The sequence below is a fragment of the Pan paniscus genome, chromosome 18 (genome assembly GCF_029289425.2).
Source record: "Pan paniscus chromosome 18, NHGRI_mPanPan1-v2.0_pri, whole genome shotgun sequence".
Classification (NCBI taxonomy): Eukaryota; Metazoa; Chordata; class Mammalia; order Primates; family Hominidae; genus Pan; species Pan paniscus.
Window position 1 is genome coordinate 33,485,133 of NC_073267.2, and position 24,384 is coordinate 33,509,516.

At 39.8% G+C, this 24,384-nt stretch overlaps 1 pseudogene; it reads right to left on the reverse strand.

The window, feature by feature from the left end:
* Nucleotides 1–6,807: 6,807 nt before the first annotated feature.
* LOC117976220 (serine/threonine-protein kinase SMG1-like) overlaps nucleotides 6,808–24,384 on the reverse strand; it is a 49,518-nt pseudogene continuing 31,941 nt past the window's right edge.

A 24,384-nucleotide genomic window follows, 5' to 3' on the forward strand; every position in this document is an offset into this window, starting at 1 on the left:
CAAAGCTGCTTAATGATCTGTAATTAAAATATTGGTTAGTTTGTATTCCTATGCAGCCTGTGGAACCATTAAAAAAAACAAACAAAAACAGAACAAATCCTAGGAAGACAGCAAAGTACACAGCATTTTTCTGACAAAATTCCTTCCACGAGGATGCCATTATTTTGGTTTTTATGTTGAAGATGTGACTACCACTTAATTAGTACTCAAATTGGAGTGGCAAACCAGAAAGTCACAGCTACAGACTTTCGGTGGAGCTGACTCGCCCCTGTGTCTCCTTCCTGTTTTCATGTGTTGCAGCCTGTTCTCTTCAGAGCCTAACACACTGACAGTAGACCTCTGCAGGACAACTTTGACATCCAGTTCTCTCCAAGCTGCCAGTGAGCTCCCTGTGCAGCCTCACTCCTCACCTACAGCATGAGCCCTTGCAGCTCTCCCAGCATCACAATCTTGTATCTCAGTCCTGGCTTCTTTCACTGCTGGCATCCGTCCGTCTCTCCCTTTTTCACCTACTTTTCTTTTTTCAAAGAATTCTTCTCTTTCATCTGCTTATATGAAAAATAATGACACCTCTGAAATTCTTTCCTGTAGTCCTGCAGCATCAATGCCAGGAAGACAGGCCTCATCCTTCCAGCTTCTATGCTGCTCCTTTCAGATCCCTTACCCTGTCCCCATTTTCATGACACGGGCTCTCCAGCCAGGAAGAAGACACTGTTTCTCACTCTCTCTTTTCCATCTTTGCCTGTCCCTCTCGCTGTGTAACTTCCCTTATAACTCAGCCTGAGGCCAGTGCTAGAAAGGCACATCACCTGACTTATTCTGTGCCTGATTCCACCTAGATCAGTGCAACCACTGGCTTCTCAGGGGGACTCTTGAGTACTGGGCACTGATGAACTGCTGCCAACACAGTCATCATTTCTGCCATTAAAAGGTCCTAAGCTCTCTCCAGTGGCAGGTTCCCCAAGTCCCCACTATGCTCTATAATGCCCTATGCTTTCAGCTAATGACTCAGTCCTCAGAAAAACAAACAAATAAACAAGAAACACAGGCTTTAATTTCCTCTACCCCTACCCCCAATCCACCATACACTGCTGAAATTCTGTCTATACCAACTTTGACTGCTTTCCTTGGGGCAGAGAAAAGGTGAGGGCCAGTTAATCTATCAATGTTCTTTCTCCTGTTTCTTCAACCTCTGCTTTCTAGTGGCTCCTTCCCCTTGGCCAAAAGAACATAATCTCTCCAACATTTAAAATAAACATCTCATATTTCCCTCCAGCAACAGCTTCCTATCCTCAACTTCAAGAAAAACTCACTGACCAAATAACTTACCTCAAGCTTTTCATTTTCAAATGTCTCTACCACTCAATAGTATTCAATCTAGCTTCTTCTGTCTCTCTACAAAACTCTTTTGCCTTATAATCCCTAGAGCATCTGACAAGGCTGACTACTCCCATCTGGATGTCCTATATCTAGGACACTTACCTTCTCAATGTCCCTGTATTTTTTTGAATGGCTTCCTCTTCTATCCTTTCACAAAATTGCTAAACTAGGATTCTGACCCAGGCCTCCCTACCTCTTCACTCACTATTCTCCAGAGGCTTCTCTCTGGTTTGGTTGCTTACAAAGGCTCTAGAGTATAGAGACTGAAAAGGAAAGAGGGCCTTTTCTGTGTACTAATCATCTGCAAATCTCTCAAGCTTAGACTTTCTCCTTAGTTCAAAATCCAATTCTTAACAGCTTACCCAACAATCTCGTCTGCACATTTCATTAGAAATCTTAAAACATGGCTTGTTCTCTGTGTGCTCCTACTCCAGTTAATAGCATTGTTTCTCTTCCCTCTACCATTGCCCCCACAAATTAATGGTCTCCATGCTTCCATACTTGCCCCCCACCTCCAGTCTCTTCACCATAGCAGAATGAACCACCAAGTCAGATCACAACACATCTCTGTTCAAATCCCACCTGAAATTTTCAGTCTTACTAGAATAACAGCCAAAGTTCTTTTCTCAGTTCCCAGCTACTTCTCTGCCCTTATAACCTACTGTTTAAGGCGCTCCTAAACACACAGGCCTCCCAGCTATTTCCAGAACACTCCAAGCCCATCATTCTCACATCAGGTCTAGGCCCAAAGGGCATCCCGATGGGCATGTCTTAACCTTGTGTCTTCCCTCCAAAGAAGGTCAGCTTTACCTAACTGCTTTCCTTATGGCACAGAAAAGGTGAGTGAGGTCCAATTAATCCTTCTATCAATAATCTTTATCTAATCTTTGCTTTAAAAGGTTGGAATAGCGCCCACATCTGATCATGTACAAAAAGTGGGAGATAGCGCCCACATCTGATCATGTACAAAACAAAGTAAGTTTATGGCTTCTCCAAAATAAGCACAAGCATACAGAGTTTATCCTTCAAAACAGGGGTATTTGGACACTTTTAAATTAAAATTACAGATTGGAAGGGATCTAGTACACTACACCTGGGACAAATATTTTGTGAAGTCAGTAAAGCCGTTGCGTGCAATATAGCATCTCTATGCAATGCAGCAACTCCTCGTCTATCGCTACAGTAAGAAAACAGCCACAGGTCAGGTGTTGTGGCTCACACCTGTAATCCTAGCACTTTGGGAGGCTAAGGTGGGCAGATCACTTGAGCCCAGGAGTTTGAAACCAGCCTGGGCAACACAGCGGGACCCCATCTCTACTAAAATTACAAAAATTAGCTGGGCATGGTGGCGCACACTTGTAATCCCAGCTACTCGGGAGGCTGAGGCAGGAGAATCGCTTGAACCTGGGAGGCAGAGGTTGCAGTGACCCGAGATCATACCAATGCACTCCAGCCTAGATGACAAAGTTAAGACTCTCTCTCTCAAAACAAAACAAAACACCAGCCACACACAAAACACAGGAATGAGAGTACCTGTGTTCCAAGAAAACTTTCTTGAGTCGGAGTCTCTCGTTCTGTTGCCCAGGCTGGAGTGCAATGGGGCGATCTCAGCTCACTGCAACCTCTACCTCCAGGGTTCAAGCAATTCTCCCTGCCTCCGTCTCCCAAGTAGCTGAGATTACAGGTGCCCATCACCACGCCCTGCTAACTTTTGTATTTTTTTGGTAGAGATAGGGTTTCACCATGTTGGCCAGGCTGGTCTTGAACTCCTGAGCTTGGGTGATCTGCCTGTCTCAGTCTCCCGAGGGATTACAGGCGTGAACCACTGCGCCCAGCCCAACGAGAACTTTCTTTACAAAAACAGGCACTAGTGTTGCGATGGTTGTACACTTCTGTGAATATACTAAAAATCAGTGAAGTATACACTTAAAATAACAGACAAAAAACAGGTGCTGGGCTGTATTTGGCCCACAGACCATAGTTTGCTGATCTCTGGTCTAAACAGAGCCCTTTGTATGTGCCTTTTGTGGAAGTAGACTGTATTTCCTCAATTTTCCATATACTGCAAATGGCAAGGTGCCCTGTTCAATAAGGAAACAAAGGCACACCCTGCCACCCTACACCTTTTCCATCCATCTTTTTCCTTTACACTGCGAAGACACTCCATTCCACCTGACTGCCCCATCCCCACCCACTTTCTCCTTATTTCTAGAGTACAGGACATAAACATCTTTGAATCTGTAAATAATGTGAATAATTTTCCTCAAAAATCAAGCTTTCATGTTTGAAAAAGAGTTTATTGTGACTTCAAACATAAGCTGTAACTGGTAATAAGCGAAGCAGCTATGGAATTATACAAGGCAATCCAATCAAACAACACGGAGCACATTGAAGCGCAAACATCAAATTTTACCTTCTTCCTCCTAAAAACTTTATTCCCTAATTACATCCATTTCTTTCTTTCTTTGTTTCTTTCTTTTTTTTTTCTTTTGAGACAGAGTCTAGTTCTGTAGCCCAGGCTGGAGTGCGGTGGTGTGATCTCAGCTCACTGCAACTTCCACTTCCTGGGTTCAAGCAATTCTCCTACCTCAGCCTCCAAAGTAGCTAGGATTACAGGTGTGCACCACCACCCCTGGCTAATTTTTCTATTTTTAGTAGAGGCGAGCTTTCACCATGTTGGCCAGGCTGGTCTCAAACTCCTGACCACAAGTGATCAGCCTGACTTGGCCTCCCAGAGTGCTGGGTTTACAGGTGTCAGCAACCGTGCCCAGCCTACACCTATTATTTTCTATTAAAAATAATGTTTTTCAACTCTGTGTGGTCCAATAGGAAGAAGAAATACACAAACCATAAACAATAAATACAAATCAAGAGCAGGGCCACGTCGAATTACTTAAAAAAAAAAACACACGGGCTGGGCGCAGTGGCTCATGCCTGTAATTCCAGCACTTTGGGAGGCTGAGGCGGGTGGATCACCTGAGGTCAGGAGTTTGAGACCAGCCTGACCAACATGGTGAAACCAAGTCTCTACTAAAAATACAAAAATTAGCCCATCGTAGTGGCAGGTGTCTGTAATCTTAGCTACTCGGGAGGCTGAGGCAGGAGAATTGCTGGAACCCGGGAGGCAGAGGTGCCAGTGAGCCGAGATTGCACCACTGCACTCCAGCCCAGTTGACAACAGCATGACTCTGTCTCCAAAAAAAAAAAAAAAAAAAAAAAAAAAGCCCCCCCACCACCACCAAAAGAAAGACTACAGGTTGAGTATCCCTTATTCAAAATGCTTGGGACCAGAAGTGTTTTAGACTTTGTATATGTTTGGATTTGAGAATACTTGCATACATATAAAATGAGATATGTGGGGGATGGGACCAAAGTCTAAAGACGAAATTCACTTATGTTTCATAGACACCTTCTATTCATAGCCTGAGGGTCATTTAATGCAATATTTTAAATAATTTCGTGCATACAACAGTTTGGACTCATCACATGAGGTCGGGTGTGGGATTTTCCACTTGGGGCATCATACTGGTGCTCAAAAAGTTTCAAATTTTGGAGCATTTTAGATTTAGGATTTTCAGATTAGGGATGCTCACCAGTAAGTGTTATGAAAATATTCCAAACTCCGGCTGGGCATGGTGCTGCCCACCTGTAATCCCAGCATTTTGGGAGGCCAAGGCAGGTGGATCACCTGAGGTCAGGAGTTCACAACCAGCCTGGCTAACATGGTGAAAACCCATCTCTACTAAATACAAAAAAATTAGCCAGGCGTGGTGGCGCATGCCTGTAATCTGAGCTACTTGGGAGGCTGAAACAGGAGAATCGCTTGTACCCGGGAGGCGGAGGTTGCAGTGAGCCAAGATCGCGCCATTGCACTCCAGCCTGGGCAACAAGAGTAAAACACTATCTCCAAAAAAAAAAAAGTATTCCAAAATCCAAAATCGAAAACACTTCCAGTCCCAAGTATTTCAGATAAGGAATATTCAACCTGTATGAATGTTCCTAGGGAAAAAGAGACAGCCAAAATATAAGACCATGTATAAGAACTAACTTCAGTAGACAGAAAGAAAAAAGTACCAGGGGAAGAAGAAAGAGACCGCATTTTAAAACAACTATACAAATTTGAGCTGTAAGAAACACTGACATTTTCTGTAAGCATGCTAGAGCAAATAGGAGAAATTCATAAGACGTTTTCTAGCAAATAAAACTAATATAAAAAAACTTACCAAGATTTTTCAAGGAAAAAGAAGAAAAGTTAAATATAATGGCAAGAAAACATTCCTACCAATTTTATTTATCCAGGCATGTCTTAAATATGGCTGTTTGTTACATACAGTGATTCTGCAGACATGTTGACATGACAGTGAAATACATAAATATGTAATGAGAAAAGGCTTAACTGTGGATAAAACAAAGTCATTACAATTAAAGACTCACCCCTATTAGTGAGTTTTTGGCATTTCCAATTGTAGTCAGGGCACTGAGGTCAAATTTAACTACAAATTTTGCATTGTCTACATTGAACACATGATTCTTAAAAGCCTCGTGTTTTATTTCAGAACAGGCCTCAGGAAGTTGCAGACTGTGCAGGAGGTTGTTTAGGGCACAAGTCATTTCTCCCAATATTAACTTATAGGCAGTCTCCAAAACAGGAATATTCTTCAAGCTGAGCATTGCTTGATAAACAGCACGGGCTACAGCAACAACCTGAAAAACAAAAAATTCAAGGAAGTGATAAATGGAAAATAAATCTTCTAAAATTATATGGAAAATAAATCACTATCTGTATTAGTGCTGATGATACAAATAAATTTAAGATCGATCAATTCACTGTCCGTAGCACTTAATAATTTAATTTTTTAAAAGCCAATCAGAAAACTGACACAGATCAGTATGCTATTTCAAATCTATTAAGTTTTATCACAAATAAAGAGTACTATAAATGAAAACTGTCCATAGGAAATTTCCAAAATGGCCGTTTTGTTTTTTTTTTTTTTAAATAATCAACATCAAAAGACGTATGCAAACAGCAGTTTAAGACTGGGTTTCTTAAATCTACCAGGAAAGTCTGTGGTGGATTTGACTAGGGGGTGGTTGAAAAGCCAGTCATTTTTGTTTACCAAATACAGTACTTCTTAATTTATAACTTTATAAATGTGTCAACTTGTTTTACCCTTATGAAAATTTAATAAATTTAATAACAGCAAAAGATGCATAGTTTGAAAAGAGTATCTGGCACACCATTCATGAAAGTATTCAGTATGATTATCAAGAAATATAAATTTAAAAGAACAAATACAATCACTATATTCTAAATCAAACATTTCACATTTCACTCAATTTCACTTATATAGCCTGGTAAGCAACATTAGGTCCAACTCTTCAGTGACTCAAGTTGTCAAAATTCATTATCAGTGTATTACTTACCTCTTTTTCTTTATGATAACGCAAGAATAGTAGTTTAGATGATGTTATAAACAGTTTTTCTACAAATGATGATGGCAGTTTCGTATTTATCTGTTCAACAATCTAAAAGAATAAATTTTTTTAAAAATGAGCTTCTCAAATTACAAAAAGACATGGAGAAACCTTAAAGGCACACTGGTAACTGAAAGAAGCCAATTGAAAAGGCTACATACTATATGACTCCAACTACATGGCATTCTGGAAAAGGCAAAACGATGGAGACAGTAAAAAGATCAGGGGTTGCCATGGGCTTAAGATGGGGGGAGGGAGGAGTGGGGAGAGGGAACGAGGAAGGAGTGGGTAGAACATAAAAGATTTTTAGGGAAGTGAAACTATCCTGTATGATACTGGTAATAGGGGAAACATGTCATTACACATGTTAAAGTCCATAGAATACATAACACAAAGTAAACTATAAAATTAGTTAATAATAATATATCAATATTCACTCCTTTGTAATAAATGTACCACACTAACACAATATGTTAATGAGGGGGAAACTGTTGGGATGAAGAAGGTATATGGGAACTCATTGTTTTCTGCTCAATTTTCTGTATATCTAAAAAAGAAAGTCTTTTAATTTAGAAAAATATATCTAAGCTATATTTTAAGGCCTTAATACTGTGACATTAAAGTGTTTAGACACCTAAATAGGACACACGTATTTTACAGTTATCATGGGCATTTTTTCACATTAGCAAAGAGAGGTGTAATTCCGGCAGAAATGCTCAGCAGAATGTCATCTAGAATTTGCTTTAAAATAATCCAGTTGGAGATGAAAGGATAGCAAAGAGGCCTAGATGAAACCAGATGGGCCATTTGTTTCTAATTATAGAAGCTGAGTGTTAAATATGTACAAATTTATTATACTATGCTCCCTATTTTTATGTGCTTCAGAATGTCCATAATAAAAGTGGGGGGAGGATATTTATGGTTAAGAAATTAAAGGAGGCCGGCCGGGTGCGGTGGCTCACACCTGTAATCCCAGCACTTTGGGAGGCCAAGGCAGGCAGATCACGAGGTCAGGAGATCGAGACCATCCTGGCTAACATGGTGAAACCCCGTCTCTACTAAAAATACAATTGTGCCACTGCACTCCAGCCTGGGCAAAAGAGCGAGACTCCGTCTCAAAAAAAAAAAAAGAAAAAAAAAAAAAAATTAAAGGAGGCCAGGCATGATTGCTCACACCTGTAATCCCAGCACTTTGGGAGGGCAAGGCAGGAGGATTACTTGAGACCAAGAATTTAAGGCCAGCCTAGACAATGTAGCGAGACCGCTTCTCTCCAAAAAATATAAAGGTTAGCCAGGCATGGTGGCATGCATCTGTAGTCCCAGATAGTCGGGAGGCTGAGTGGGAGGATCACTTGAGCCCAGGAGTTTGAGGCTGCAGTGAGCTCTGATTGTACCGCTGCACTCCAGCCAGGGGAATACAGCAAGATCCTGTGACCAAAAAAAAAAAGAAAGAAAAGAAAGAAAGAAAGAATCTGGTGCGTAGAGCAATGTTTCCTCAGAAAAAATGAGTAAAGCTACACTAGGACTAGCTATCAACCACTAAAAATAGAGGCCGGGCGGAGTGGCTCATGCCTATAATCCCAGTACTTTGGGAGGCCAAGGCAGGTGGATTGCTTGAGCCCAAGAATTCAAGACCAGCCTGGGCAACATGGCAAAACTCCATCTCTACAAAATAATATAAAAAATTAGCCAGGTGTGGTGGTGCACGCCTGTAGTCCTAGCTACCTGGGGGGCTGAGGTGGGAGGATCACCTGAACCCAAGAGGTCAAGGCTACAGTGAGCCAAAATCATGCCACTGCACTTCATCCTGTGCAACGGAGTGAGACCCTGTCTCAAAAAAAAATTGCATTAAAAATAAAAGTAAATAGACACTAAAATGAAAGCATAGATTATAAGACTGATGAATGTACTCTAAAAAAATTATATAATAAAGCAAAGCCCTTATTTTTTTTTCTTTTTTGGAGACAGGGCCTTTTTTGTCACCTTGGCTGAGTGCAGTGGCACAATCAGAGCTCACTTCAACCTCAAGTTCCTGGGCTTAATCGATCCTCCTCCCTCAGCCTCCCGAGTAGCTAGGACTGCAGGTGCACACCACTACACCAAGCTAATTTTTGACTTTTTGTACAGATGGGGTCTCACTACATTGCCCAAGCTGTGCCAGAATTCCTGGATGCAAGCAATCCTTCTGCTTTGGCCTCCCAAAGTGCTGGGATTGCAAGCATGAGCCACCATACCCAGACAAAGCCCTTCATTTCTTACATATCGATTTAAGGGCCTGAATAAACCAACACATTAAAAAGGAAAAGAATAATTCACATACCAGCGTGAGTAAATTCAAGACTGAGATGATATAATCGGTACCACAAGTCTGGCAATTCTCCAGTTGGTCTAATCCATATGTAATGACCATGTCACAATGTATAGTCATGCTAGGATCCAAGCTGCCGAGCAAAACACCAACACACTCATTAGCAGCTGTCAACACAGCCTCAGAAAAAAACACCTGGTTTGCAGCCGTCACACATCTCATTACTCTGTACAGAACCTGTAAATGGGGAAAACCAGCAGCTTTTTAAAAAAATTCACGTGCTTCCACAAAGCAAGAAAATACTTTTTATTTAATGCAATTTCAACTGAAAATTAACTGCTTGCCTTGCCAGCAGTCTCTTAATATTCTAGTTCTCAGTAGCTGAATAATAATGATGCCTTTACTACAATATGTAAACATGATCTTGGCTAAAAAATCCTAAAGTGCTACTATGACAGGAAATGGAATCTGCCATCCTCTATTTCCCATATACCCAACTTCGTTTCTCCCAATGTCACTAAATGGCTGAAGCTCAGAATCTTTATCATGAAATACACCACGACAGTAATGGTATTGACAGCATGGGAATAGCCTGCCCACACATACTACAAGCTAGCTCTTGGGCTTTTGGGAGTCAATCTTTCAAAACTGAACATACAAGTCACTTTAAGCTTATTAAAGTTTCTATCTACTGATGGTCTCTTTTGAAAGATAAGCACTCTCATGCTTACCACATAATATCTTCAAAAATCATATTATTTCCAATACACACACAAACAAAATCCCCCACTTCACTATAATGGCCAATTGTGTACTAAATTTCTAATAAAATAGGGGAGAAAACAGAGCAAATGTTAAAAAATATTTCTATAATATTTAACAACCAATACATACAGGATTTTATTTAGTCTACCCATAGTTTTCATTAAAAGTATCCTTGGAGGTTGGGCATAGTGACTGACATCGATCATCCTAGCACTTTGAGAGGATTAGCTGGAAGGTTCTCTTGAGTCCAGGAGTTTGAGACCAGCCATGTCAACATAACAACACCTCATCTCTACCAAATTTGTTTTTAAATTAGTTAGGCGTGGTGGCTCACACCAGTAGTCCCACCAACTACTTGAGAGGCTGAGGTGGGAGGATCACTTAAGCCTGGGAGGTCAAGGCTGCAGTGAGCCAAGATCGTGCCACTGCACTCCAGCCTGGGCAACAGAGACCATGTCTCAAAAAAAAAAAAAAGAGTGTGGGGGGAGAGGGCGGAGGGGGAAGCATTCTTGGCCATGCATGCACAGTGGCTCATGTCTATAATCCCAACACTTTGGGAGGCTGAGGTGGGAAGACTGCTTGAGGCCAAAAGTTCAAGACCAGCCTGGGAAACGCTGAGACCCCATCTCTACAAAAATAAAAAATTAGCAGGAGCTATGCTGGGAGGATCACTTGAGCTCAAGAGATAGAGTCTGCACTGAGTCGTGATGGCACCACCCCACTTTAAAAAGAAAATAAAAAAAATAAGCTGGGTATGGTGACACCCGCTTGTAGGGCTGAGTGAGGTGGGAAGTTCACCTGGGCCCAAGAGTTCAAGACTACAGTGAGCTATGATCGCACTACTACACTCCAGCCTGGGTGACAGAGTGAGGTTCCAGCTCCAAAAATAAATAAAAAAAATTAAAACCCCACCATTCTACCATTCTCAAAGGCCTAAAAGATCCTCATAAATCAATATACACCTATCCTATAAATTATGTCCCTTTTATTTTATGTCTGAATTAACGGCTTTTTATTTCAACTCTGTACAGTCTTCAAACAACCACCTTTTAGACATTAAAAATGAAGCAAAGATATTAAACCATTTTGAAACCATATTGGTTTAAAATACCGATATGCTGGTTTCATTTAAGTTCTGACATTTCTGCTCAAGCACACAACTTACTATATAATCAATATCCTATTTTATTTAGCAACATGTTCAGCAAAAGTATATGCTCCTAAAAGCGAGTTTTATCCTAACGGTAAAATTTTCATCAGTTAGATTAAATTTTTTATGACTGTATCACACATGCTTCTTTCTCCTTATTCAAAGCAGAGTACAATGCCTGGGGTTCATTTCTTGTGTCTTTTCCACTGAACCCTCATTGGATGTGCTATATACAGTGCAGCTAATGTCTGAGGCTGCTGAAGTGTGGCAATCTAGCTACCTCATTTTTAATTTGTTTATGTTCTTTGATATCAGGCTATCAAAGAATATAAAGACACACAAGTTTTCATATGAGTTCCATCTTATGCTCAGAGAAGATTACTTTCTGAGGCTTCTCCTATAGTGTGCTATTCGTAATATGTTGAAAAACTAAAAGGAAACCCAATAATTTAAAAGTAAAATTATAAGAAATATTATTTAAAAATGAAAGGATAAGATTTAAAAATTCAGAGTGGCCTTTTGTCACGGGAGGGTAGGGGAGTTGGATGAAAGGAGGATGAGATATAACAGGATTCCCTGCTTTTCTGGTTATTTAAGAAAGCAGTCAGACGATATATACATATATACATACATACATACATGCTAAACAAATGAAGGATTAATAACAGTTCACCTGGTAAAGAGAAGCATTTACAATGTAAAACAATTTTATTTTTGAATGACACTTCAAATGCCCAAAAGCACTTACATCTGTTACGTATGCCTCAGTAATTGGAAGGCCCGAATTGGGCTGAGGCGTTCCCCAATGCTCCTCACCACAGTACTAAATACCCGGAGAAGCGCAGCCAGCTTTGGTAATGACACTGATGGAGGAGGGACGTCTTCATCCACTGATTCCCCAGAGGCCACATGGCTGAGGTCCTAGATGTGAATTCACAGCATTCTTAATAAGTAGTACATTGTTTAAAAAAAAAAAAAAAAACTCTAAAATATTTCAATCAATTCACTTTAGAATAGATTTTTAGGCTTTTAGAAAGAGAACTGTGGCCCATGAGAATATTCATGACTCTGAATATAAAAATGGGTTTTACCTAATTATTTCAAAAAGCCAACATTAAACCCAATAGACAACAAATTAAGGAAATAATCTCTTAAATCAACTCAGAAGGCTGTTGGGGAAAAATAAATTGTAGCACATATGCTCTAGTTATATGTAGGTATAAATGAAGATGGAAGCTTTTGCCACTCCTGAATTAGTTTTTGGCTAAAAATCTCATTCTAGCTATTCTTTGAGCCACTCAGCTCAACAGTAAGTCCTCCAAACCAAGAGCATGCACATGAAGAGCAAAGGGAGATTACAAGACCTGGTCTACAGATGTGTAACTGAAGAAGTACGATATATGAAAAGGACAAGATTCGCAAAAACTAGGATACTAGAACCAATGTATACATCTACCTAAAATTAAGCACCAAAATAACAGAAGAGAATGAGATCTTAAGGATAACAAGGGGAAGCATCTCTACAAACTAGAATGTGTGGCTTATGAGAGGTAGATCAGCTTTAAACGTGGGCTGTGAAAAAAGACATTCTAGGTGTGGGGGCAAAGAAAAAACAACGCAGAAGCAAAACATTTCCTTGCTTTTCTAGGAAAGAGTAAACACATCAGTACAGCTAAAGGTACTGAATTCCTGTTGACTACAAGCAGCAAAGATGAAAAAAACAAGATGAGGCCAAAATCTTTATGGGAGCCTTGACTGGTTGATCTGAATAGGGGAGAAACACAAAGAGATTCAGATAAGAGATGGCACAGAGTTAAGCCATGACAGTGGGGCCAGAAAAGCCAAGTACCAGTAACAGAGGCTTCAGCAGCGCTCTTAAAGCTCCTATGCTATATTCGTACAGCCACAAAAGCTGGCTGAAGCCAAGGCTTGTCCTCCAAAGTGCGATTCAAGATCTCCTGTACATATGTAAGAGGAAAATCTTTAGGAGCTTTTGGTGTTTTGTGTTTTTTTATAACACAACATCAATTTGCTTTAAGATTCTGAAGACTGGGAACAAAAAATAAAAATAAATAACAAAATATGTCTGTAGAAAAATACCAGCTACTGAGAGTATGTAAAGCTTTGCGAAATACGAAGCTTGCAACGTTTCTTTTAGTCTCTCCAGTATTTCTCCTGGTAACTTAAACACATCTGAAATAAATGTTTAAAATACTGACTGGGCACGGGGGCTCATGCCTATAATCCCAGCACTTTGGGAGGCCGACGCAGCTGGATCACCAGTGGTCAGGAGTTTGAGCCCAGCCTGGCCAACATGGTGAAACCCCGTCTCTACTAAAAATACAAAAATTAGCTGGTCGTAGTGGCGGGCACCTGTAATTCCAGCTACTCAGGAGGCTGAGGCAGGAGAATCATTTGAACCCAGGAGGTGGAGGTTGCAGTGAGCTGAGATCGTGCCATTGCACGCCAGCCTGAGTGACAGAGCGAGACTCCGTCTCAAAAAAAAATTTTTTTTCAAAATATTGCAATGGGCTTGTAATTTCTGCTTAAATGTCAGGAGGTCTGAGCCATTTTAAAATAAATCTAGCACAATTTAAGATTTTTTCTTAACCAAAATTTTAAGAAACAGCTTTCCATATACTCACCTCAGCATATGCTTCCATGTCTTCTAGAAACTGACCAAGAAGAGGCGTAGAAAATGCAAGATCAGCTACCCAAAATGGCTCCAAACTCTGCAACCACCCTTGGAATCGCATAAGAAATTCTGAAAGGGTAGGGGGGAGAAAAAACACCAAAAAATCCAAATTAAAAAAATATAAGAGGCTTCTTTCAAAAAGTATCTGGTTTTCAAGCAGCATACCCTAAAACATGTCCTATATCATAAAATTAAGACTGCTAAACATACTGATCACGATTAACCAATACCTCTTTAATTAATACCTCTTTAATTTCTGCAGAAATTAACAGGTAAATGTTATTTCCTTACTTTTTCAGTAAATTTCATATCTATATTGTCACTACACATGACTTAAGACTAAAATGCCACAATCTACCATTGGCCTGGCTAATCCCAGGGCCACATCTAACCATTAAAGGTGTATACTCATCTCCTCAGTGAAAATGAAACAGACCACTATCACCTGAATATCTTATTTTCAAAAGTTTATTACACCAAGTAAGTTACGAGAAACTATGACACTTGAAACAAGCTGAAATGTGCAAATGAGCCACGCTAGTCATTCACTTAACTCCAAAAAAATGGGAAACAAAACCATTTCTCATTTATGACAATTCTCCAAATTAACCCTATATTTCCTTTTTTAAAAAAATAACCAGAAAAACAATAAAATGTGACAAATAACTTGGATCTTCCATTGTCCACTTCAGGGTATTGCCACTGCAATATATTCTTACCATATACTTTCCTACCAGTACAAACTACAAATAACTTGGGGAAGTCCTGTCTGTACTTACTCTACCCACCTACTAGTAATTTCCTCTGAAAATATATATTTAGCTAACAAGTCATGTTCATTTACAATAAAACATTTCTCTGAATTAGTTTTCTGGCATTATTAAAGAAATGGCATTGATAGATGGTCACTGGGGGACCACTGCTCCTCCCCGACAGTATTTAAATAACTGGTATAGGCTGCAAGACTTACCAGATACCTGCTGCGTGAGCGAAGGTTTCTGAGTATGATCTCTATGCCATCCAACTAATATACCAATTGTATCCTTGATGGAAACAAAGAGAGAGGGGGCCAATCATTTTAAGATATTACTGCCATTCACCTGTGGACCATTTCACAGCAAAAGATCCTAAAAGGAGCATCTATGTTCTACCTACTTGACATTCTAGAAACTTAGAAAGGGGAGAGGGGCAGGAAAATAAAAGAACTACATTTCTCACAACAATGAAATAGTTTATTTTCTTCAAATATTTTAAGGTACGAACGTCAGAAAGAAAAATGCGGCATTTAACCCTGGAACCTCAAATATCACTGATTATATTCAAAGGAGCAGAGGCATTGTTTTCCATCTGATTCCTCAGTTCCTCACACACACAACCATCCCCCTCACCCCATGATCTGAACAGCGGAATGAGGAACTCACCCTAAAATTAGTGCTGAAAATATGAGGGTAACATCGAGCCACCAAAAGAATGCACTTAACACATCTGCAAAGCAATTCTGGTGTATCCACATTTTCAAGAATTGACTGCAGGCTGGTCATTACAAGCTTAAAAATAAAAGTTACAAACCGTGAACATTCAACAAAATAGGGAGAAAACAAGCAAATTAGGTTCATTATTTACTAAGTGACTACATAAAAAACTGAGTATGAGACCAAGAAAAATAGATTCTGTAGTTTTAGTTAAAAAAAAAAGAATTGACTTGTAAATCCCAACTGCTTGGGAGGCTGAGACACAAGAATCGCTTGAACCCAGGAGGCAGAGGCTGCAGTGAGCTGAGATTGCACTGCTGCACTCCAGCCTGGGAAATACAGCCAGACTCCATCTCAAAAAAAAAAAAAAATTAATAAATAAATAAAATAAATAAATTGAAAATATTTCGCTCCACTAAGCTGTTAAGCTAAAAACAAATACTGTTTTCTCTTCTTCAATGTTTGTTAATATTAGTCCTTTGACATCAGTTAACATTAGTCCTTAATAACATCTGTTTACAATATCCCTAAATGCTCTCTTTAAGATTCTACCTGTGATTAAATTTCAAATACAAAAAAGTAAGATGGATTTGGGAAACTTTTCTATAAAGTGCAACAATTACTTTGCAATCCAAAATATAAAGCAAATTTTATATAATTTATGCTTTAGTATATTAGTACTTGCTTCATATGAAAATTAAGGAAGATCAGTATGGCACCACACATGAATAACATGCAGGCTCAGGTTACCATTATACATAAATTTTTAAAATAAATATATGGCAAAAATAAAATAATAAATAACTATTTGTCATTCCATTGAAAGAATATTTATTTTGCAGCTGTTAAAAAACATTTTTCCCTAAAAAAGGAAAAGCTGTGCTTTACATAGCAATCTTATAAAAGAAATGCTAGAATCAGAAAACCATCATTTTAGGCTGGGTGCAGTGGCTCACACCTGTAACCCCAGCACTTTGGGAGGACGAGGCAGGTGGATCACCTGAGGTCAGGAGTTCAAGACCAGCCTGGCCAGCATGATGAAACTTCGTCTCTACTAAAAATATAAAAATTAGCAGAGCACAGTGGCACATGCCTGTAATCCCAGCTATTCAGGAGGCTGAAGCAAGAGAACTGCTTGAACCTGGGAGGCGGAGGTTGCAGTGAGCCGAGATCGTGCCACTGCCCTCCAGCTTGGACAATAGAGCAAGATTACGTCTCAAAAAAAAAAAAGAAAAAAAAACCATTATTTTGCAATAGCCAATGTTATAATCTACACAGGCACAGACTATCAATGCTAAAAATCATTTAAAAGACATCTTGGGGTAATTACAGAAATTTGAATATAGAACACATATGTAATAAAATTCATTTTCTTAGGTATGATTACAATATTCTTGTTATACAGAAGAAAAACCTTATTCTTGGGAGATGCATACTAAAACATTATGGGGTGAACTGTCATCATGTGTATGGTTTTCAGATGCTCAACAAAAGTCTGTGAGAAAATAAAACTGTAGCAAAATATTAGTAACTGGTCAATCTAGGTGAAGCATATATTATGAAATTATTATCGTATTTACAGGTATTTATTTTACTGGTGCATCTATCTTTCTATGAATGTGAGAATTTTCACAAGAGCTGGGAAAATATTCATAATTATGCATGCAGAATAAGCCCAAGCTGGTGGCATTCTGTTCAGTTACAGGTAATTTAATGAATCTTCCCTCAAATTTTTCTCAAACCTCTATAATCAAGGGGGAAAATGTTTCATTTTGTTTTGCTTTTTTGAGACATGGTTGCCTATAATGGAGTGCAGTAGCTTGACCATAGCTCACTGTAGCTTCAACCTCCCAGGCACAGGCGATCCTCCTGCCTCAGCCTCCAAGTAGCTGGGATTACAGGTGCATGCCACCATGCCCGACTTATTTTTTTCCTTTTTTTTTTTTTTTTGTTTGATAGAAACAGGGTTTCACCATGTTGCCCAGGCTGGTCTCAAACTCCTGGACTCAGGCAATTCACCAGCCTCAGCCTCCCACAGTGCTGGGGTTACAGGAGTGAGCCACCATGCCCAGTTAAAAATACATTTTTTATTTAAAAAAAAAAAAAAGAACATTCCTTATATTTCCTTTATATTTTTTAAACTACATACACAAAATAAAGCATATCAAAAACTGTAAAAAAAAAAAAAAAAAAAACCCTAATATCAGATATTCCAAACACAACAATACCATAATTTAATCACTTAAAATCTTACTCAAAACTAAATCAATGATCTTTTAGGCCAGGTGTGGTGGCTCATGACACTAATCACAGTACTTTGGGAGGCTGAGGCAGGAGGATCACTTGAGGTCAGGAGTTCAAGACCAGCATGGCCAACACAATGAAACCCCATCTCTACTAAAAATACAAAAATTAGCCAGGCTAATGGCACACTCCTGCAATACCAGCTACTCGGGAGGCTGAGGCAGGAGAATCACTTGAACCTGGGAGGCAGAGGTTGCAGTGAGCCGAGATTATGCCACTGCACTCCAGGCTGGACAACAGAGCAAGACTCTGCATCAAAAAAAAAAAAAAAAAAGAATGATATTTTAATATATTCAGATACACAAATATGAAATAAAACTAAGTAGACCTGCTATTCATTTATACATAATTATCTTATACCATTTGGAATAAGAATTTGGGGCACATTAGCAAACCAAAAGGCTCAGAAAGAAGTTGTGATAGTTAGTTCTTGTCTCCCTCTACAAATGTGAAGCACTCTTCTATCCGGCATTACTAGTGGAGTTCCTATTTTCAACTTTGCAAATCATTCTGGTCCTAAGCAATCTCAAAAACAACATTTCTAAAAACCAAAGAGGAAAAAAATCTTTTTTTTTTTTTTTTGAGACAGAGTCTGGCTCTGTCTCCTAGGCAATGGTGCGATCTCGGCTCACTGCAACCTCGGCCTCCCGGGTTCAAGCGATTCTCCTGCCTCAGCCTCCTGAGTAGCTGGGACTACAGGCGCGTGCCACCACGCCCGGCTAATTTTTGTATTGTTAGTAGAGACGGGGTTTCACCGTGTTGGCCAGGATGGTTTCGATCTCTTGACCTCATGATGTGCCCGCCTCGGCCTCCCAAAGTACTGGGATTACAGGCATGAGCCACCGCGCTTGGCTGAGGAAAAAAAATCTTAAAACTAACTTATTTCAAATCTAACTTCAACGTGTATCTTTTTTTTTTTTTTTTTTTGAGACAGGAGTCTCACTCTGTCCCCCAGGCTGGAGTGCAGTGGTGCGATCTCGACTCACTGCAAGCTCCGCCTCCCAGGTTCACGGCATTCTCCTGCCTCAGTCTCCCAAATAGCTGCGACTACAGGTGCCCGCCACCACGCCCGGCTAATTTTTTTTGTATTTTTAGTAGAGATGGGGTTTCACTATGTTAACCAGGATGGTCTCGATCTCCTGACCTCATGATCCGCCTGCCTCAGCCTCCCAAAGTGCTGGGATTACAGGCGTGAGCCACAACACCCGGCGTGTAAGCCAATTTTTTAGAAGAAATCTCTCCCTCTCTCTCCACATATATGCATATATGTATGTAGCACTGATCCTTGAACAGTGTATCCTTTACTCAAACTGAGAAAGAGGAATTTTTAAAACATATTTCCTATCAGTAGATAACCCCTATTCTATGTTTCCCTTCTTCAAGCTCCCCTCCAAGGACATGTGTTAAAGGGACAATTTTCTTCCCAAGTACATCATGCATTTTTTCCCCCTTCATTCTTACCTGCATTACAGATGAAAAGGCTTTCTTTTCTCCTACAGTCTCTAGTGCTTTGTAGGCGGCACATAAGTAGAGGAGTTTAACTTCATCTTTTGCAGATGAGCTAAATTTGCTAAAAATCCACTTGAAGATCTTCTCAGCCTCATAGCTCAGAGAAGCACAAAGAAGGCCGAGACAGCAAGCTCCCTCCTGTCTCAACTCCTGAAGCAATTTGCTACTGTGTTTATTTTAATGCAAACAAAAAACACACACAAAAGGCTTAAGTTTTCTATGATGACACGAGTAATACATCTTACAAAAGAATGTCTTAAGTGGTTTTTTAAATTTCTATTCAAACTACATAAAAGGTTGAAATTTTCTCCACTCTAAATACTACATTCTGTCTAGCCTGCATTGCCCTCAAGTATCTGTCTGACATTACTTTCTTTTTACAAAATCAATTATTTACAAACAGTGAGGGAAGGCCCAAAAATGCTAAATTCCATCTCAAACTGTATTAAATAACTCTCAGAAAAGGGCAGCAACAAATAATTACATAAAACACTCTATACATAACTGCATTCTACATAATATCCAATATGTAATGACTATAAAATAAAAAATGGTAATAGTTAAATACAGAAACTTAAAAGGATAACAGTAATGATTTACATAGAACTTGAATAAGTAACTCTATAAAACAAAACCATCAAAAGGCACTAAGGTTTATGACCAGCTGAGATAAATTTTGGGTACTTGCCAACACTGCAAATCTTTGGGAATCACCATAACAAAAAATGACCACACACCTCTGGAGACTCTAATAGCCAGAGAATATATGGTTTGGATCCACTCTTACCCAAAGAAGGAAATTTCTTTTTACCTCTATTCTCTAAGCAGTTTCAAATTCTCTAGTTTCCAAAAACTAATTTTATTCTTCATGCCTGCATCAAGAGTTTATGCCATTCCATAAGTCAAGACTCAGTTATCCAGTGAGACTAGCAAATTAAAAAAATAAAATATTCCAGCCAGGCACGGTGGCTCATGCCTGTAATCCCAACACTTTGGAAGGCTAAGGTGGGTGGATCACCTGAGGTCAGGAGTTCCAGACCAGCCTGGCCAACATGGTGAAACCCTGTCTCTACTAAAAATACAAAAATTAGCTGGCAGTTGTGGTGCACGCCTGTAGTCCCAGCTACTCGGGAGGCTGAGGCAGGAGAATCACTTGAACCCGGGAGGTGGAGGTTGCAGTGAGCTGAGATCGCACCACTGCACTCCAGCCTGGGCGACAGGGTAAGACTCCGGCTCAAAAAATAAATATTCTTTTCAAGTGGATTCCATTTGTATTCAACCGTAATTAACACATAATTAATGCAGATAAAAATGACAAGACCCACTGAAATGTCAATAAATGTTCATAAACAAAGCCAGTGGGTTTGTCTTCTTGTGTATTGTTAAGTAATTTCTAAAAATATTTTTTAAAGTCATTTAAACCGAACCATTATTAGTTACTTACCTTTCATTAAGCACGTCATGTACAGCAGCCAAGATATTATCCAATTGTTTAACTAGTACCTTTAAAAGAAAACACATTTAGAAAAACTTCAAATTCCTATACTTTTAAGAATAGCATTGTGTCCTTTTTTACTTGTCTTCCCCTCCAAATTCTAATTCAACAGTACTTTACTTTCTTTATTATTCCCACTCACCAATGAGCATGTATCAGGAATGTCATGTTTCCTTTCAGCCTATGAAAGAAATTCACCCACTGGAAACATAGAGCTGTGATCATCAACAAAAAAATAAACTCAAAAAGCTTGTTTCATTTACTTTGAAATCCATTTGAAAAATTGACTGACGGATGGAGGGATAGATGGAGAGATATGTGACAAGGCAGTATTTAGGGTAAAATGTTAACGACAAAAATTAGATGACGGGTTTAACAGATTCAATGTCAAATTCTTTCAACTTGCTATATATTTGAAACTACTCATAATAAAATTTGGAAGGAGGAGAAACTTGCTTTGATCCAAGTGTCATCTGTCTCACTAGACCATTTTCATTAATTTTCTCCTGCTCATTGTCAAGTTCTTTTTTTTTTTTAAGATGGAGTTTCACTCTTTTCGCCCAGGCTGGAGTGCAATGGCGTGATCTCAGCTCACTGCAACCTCCGTCTCCTGGGTTCAAGCGATTCTCCTGCCACAGCCTCCCATGTAGCTGGAATTACGGTCATGTGCCACCACGCCCAGCTAATTTTGTATTTTTAGTAGAGATGGGGCTTCACTATGTTGGGCAGGCTGGTATCGAACTCCTGAACTCAGGTGATCCGCCCACCTTGGCCTCCCAAAATGCTGGGATTACATGCATGAGCCACCACACCTGGCCCATATCAAGTTCTTAATTGGTGTAAAGAAAGTGAAGAAAAAAATTTAACCCTTCCTATACTTTGTTACATTTCTGTTGTTGTTTTAAGAGACAAGGACTCCCTCTGTCGCCCAGGTTGACATGCAGAGGTGTGATCATATCTCACTGCAACCCTGAATTCCTGGGCTCAAGTGATTCTTCCACCTCAGCCAGGTGTAGTGGCACATGCCTGAAGTCCCAGCTACTCAGGAGGCCACAGCGGGAGGATAGCTTGAATCCAGGAGTTTGAGACTGCAGTGAGCTATGATTGTGCCACTGCACTCCAGCCTGGGCGACAGAGCAAGATCTTGTCTTTAAGAAGGAAAAGAAATTACATATTAGAGAGCATTAAGTTCTTGATCATCATAATACAGACTTTCCCCATTCTTAAACTACTCAAGGTAGCATTACCTAGTTTATTATGGAAACACAAAAATCCTCCTATTTCCAAACATACTATACTTACCAGCTTATTTTCTGGTTGCTGAATAAATTCTTTCAACTGCTTTACAGTAGCCAATCTTCGGTCTCGGTCGTTTTCCCGGGTGATCCTCCGAAGAAGATTTGACAGTCGAGACTCATCACAATAAGACATCGATCTCTCTGTGAATATATAAACATTTTGTTGTCCACTGAGTATACATAAGCAAAGGAATTTTTAAATTTTAAAATAATTTTTAAATTTTTAAAATTAAAAATTATTTAAATAATAATTAAATTATTATGGTGGCTCATGCCTGTAATCCCAGTACTTTGGAAGGCGGGTAGATCACATGAGTTCAGGAGTTTGAGACCAGCCTGGGCAACATGGTGAAACCCTGTCTCCACAGACACACAAAAAATTACATAAACTAGCCAGCCAAGGTGGTGTGCACCTGTAGTCCCAGCTACTCGGGAGGCTGAGGCAGGAGAATCACTGGAGCCCGTGAGGCGGAGGTTGCAGTGAGCCGAGATCACCCCATTGCACTCCAGCCTGGGTGACAGAGCAAGACCCTCTCTCAAAAATAAAATTACATCAAAAGTCACAGTCCACTGGTCAATAAAAGCTCAGGGAATATAGGTCCTATCGCTCTTTTGTTCAACTCTGTATTCCAAATCCCAGCAGAGTGCCTGGCACATAACAGACCCTCAAAAAAATATTTGCTGAAGGAAACGAGAAATGAATAACCCTAGGCCAACTGAACACCTCATTCCAGAGGACTGGCTGGGAGAGAAAAAAGAAAGGCCTTAGTAACAACTTTCTTTGGGTCCATTCCAAACTGTTTTCAACATGCAGGTAAAGAGCCTGGGTGTAGGTAAATTAAACAACTTCCAAGGGGTATGGATAAAGTCTCAATCGAGTAAAAACAGGATATAGGCTTCTACTTATCATCTAGGTATCCCACTGGAGGAAAGCCTCTTATTCACATTATCATCATTTCCCTGGGATGAAGTTTTGGGGAGCCATAATCACACATTTAGTTCAACAAATGTCTAATTATCATCTACCACATGCAAGGCATGCCTCCACTAGAAAGGTAGCAAACCACAACTTTTCTCCCCTTATTTTTTAATCACAAGAACAAGCAAACAATAGTGAATACTATTAGTATATTAACGATGCCTTTAACAACTAGATTTTTGCTGGGCGAGGTGGCTCTTGCCTGTAATTACCCAGCACTTTGGAAGGCCAAGGCAGGCAGATCACTTGAGCCCAGGAGTTCGAGACCAGCCTTGGCAACATGGTACAACCCCATCTCTACGAAAAATACAAAAATTAGCTGGGCACAGTGGCCCACCTACTCAGGAGGCTGAGGTGGGAGGATCGCTTTAGCCTGGGAAGCAAAGGTTGCAGTGAAATCACACTAGCGCATTCCAGCCTGGGTGACAGAGCGAGACTGTCTCAGAAAACAAAACAAAACAAAAAACTCAATTTTTGCAAAACATTTTCAACTGTGCTATTTACCATAATTAGCCAATACATACGTAAACAACAAATCACAAAGGTTCTGACAGTTTCATTTCTAAGGTATGAGAAAAAATTGATAATAAAAGAAACCAGAAGGCTGGGCATGGTGGCTCACACCTGTAATCCCAGCATTTTGGGAGGCCGAGGAGGGCAGATCACGGGGTCAGGAGTTTGAGACCTGCCTGGCCAACATGGTGGAACCTCATCTCTACTAAAGATAGAAAAAATTAGCCGGGCGTGGTGGCACGCTCCTGTAATCCCAGCTACTCGGGAGGCTGAGGCAGGAGAATCACTTTAATCTGGGAGGTGGAGGCTGCAGTGACCTGAGATCGCGCCATTGCACTCCAGCCTGGGTGACAGGGAGATACTCCATCTCATAAATAAATAAATAACTACAAGGGGAACAACACACACTGGATCCTTTTGGAGGGTGGGGGGTGGGAGGAAGGAGAGGATCAAGAGAAACAACCAATGGGTACCAGGATTAATACCTGGGTGATAAAATAATCTATACTACAAACCCTCATGATACAAGTTTACCAGTGTAACAAATCTGCACTTGTATCCTGAATTTAAGTTAAAAAAAAAAAAAAAGAAACTACAATGTCTGAGAGAAGAATAGGATTTTTACAAATCCCTAGCCCATAGAGTATTTCAATAAGGACAGATACCAAAAATGTCATCAAGTTACCAGCTGGGAAATTAGGCTCTACTTACAATTCTGTCACTAGCAAACTACATGACCCTGAGCCTTTGAAGAAGAGGAATTCTTTACTGAACTACTTTAGAGTCGCTGTTTAGCTTCTATAATATCATAAGTCTAAGGCTTCAAACACTCTATTTTAACAAACAGCATACATAGCCTTTGAATTCATTCCACTTGTGAAAACATAAAAAGAAATCCGTTTTTTTAAAGTTATATACCAACAATAAAAGCTACAGGCACAAAGATTTTCACCAAGATACACGAAGCACACACACAGTATAAAAAAAAAAAAAACTCAAAAACTAAATGTCCAAAAAGTAATTACATCTGACAAAGCCCAT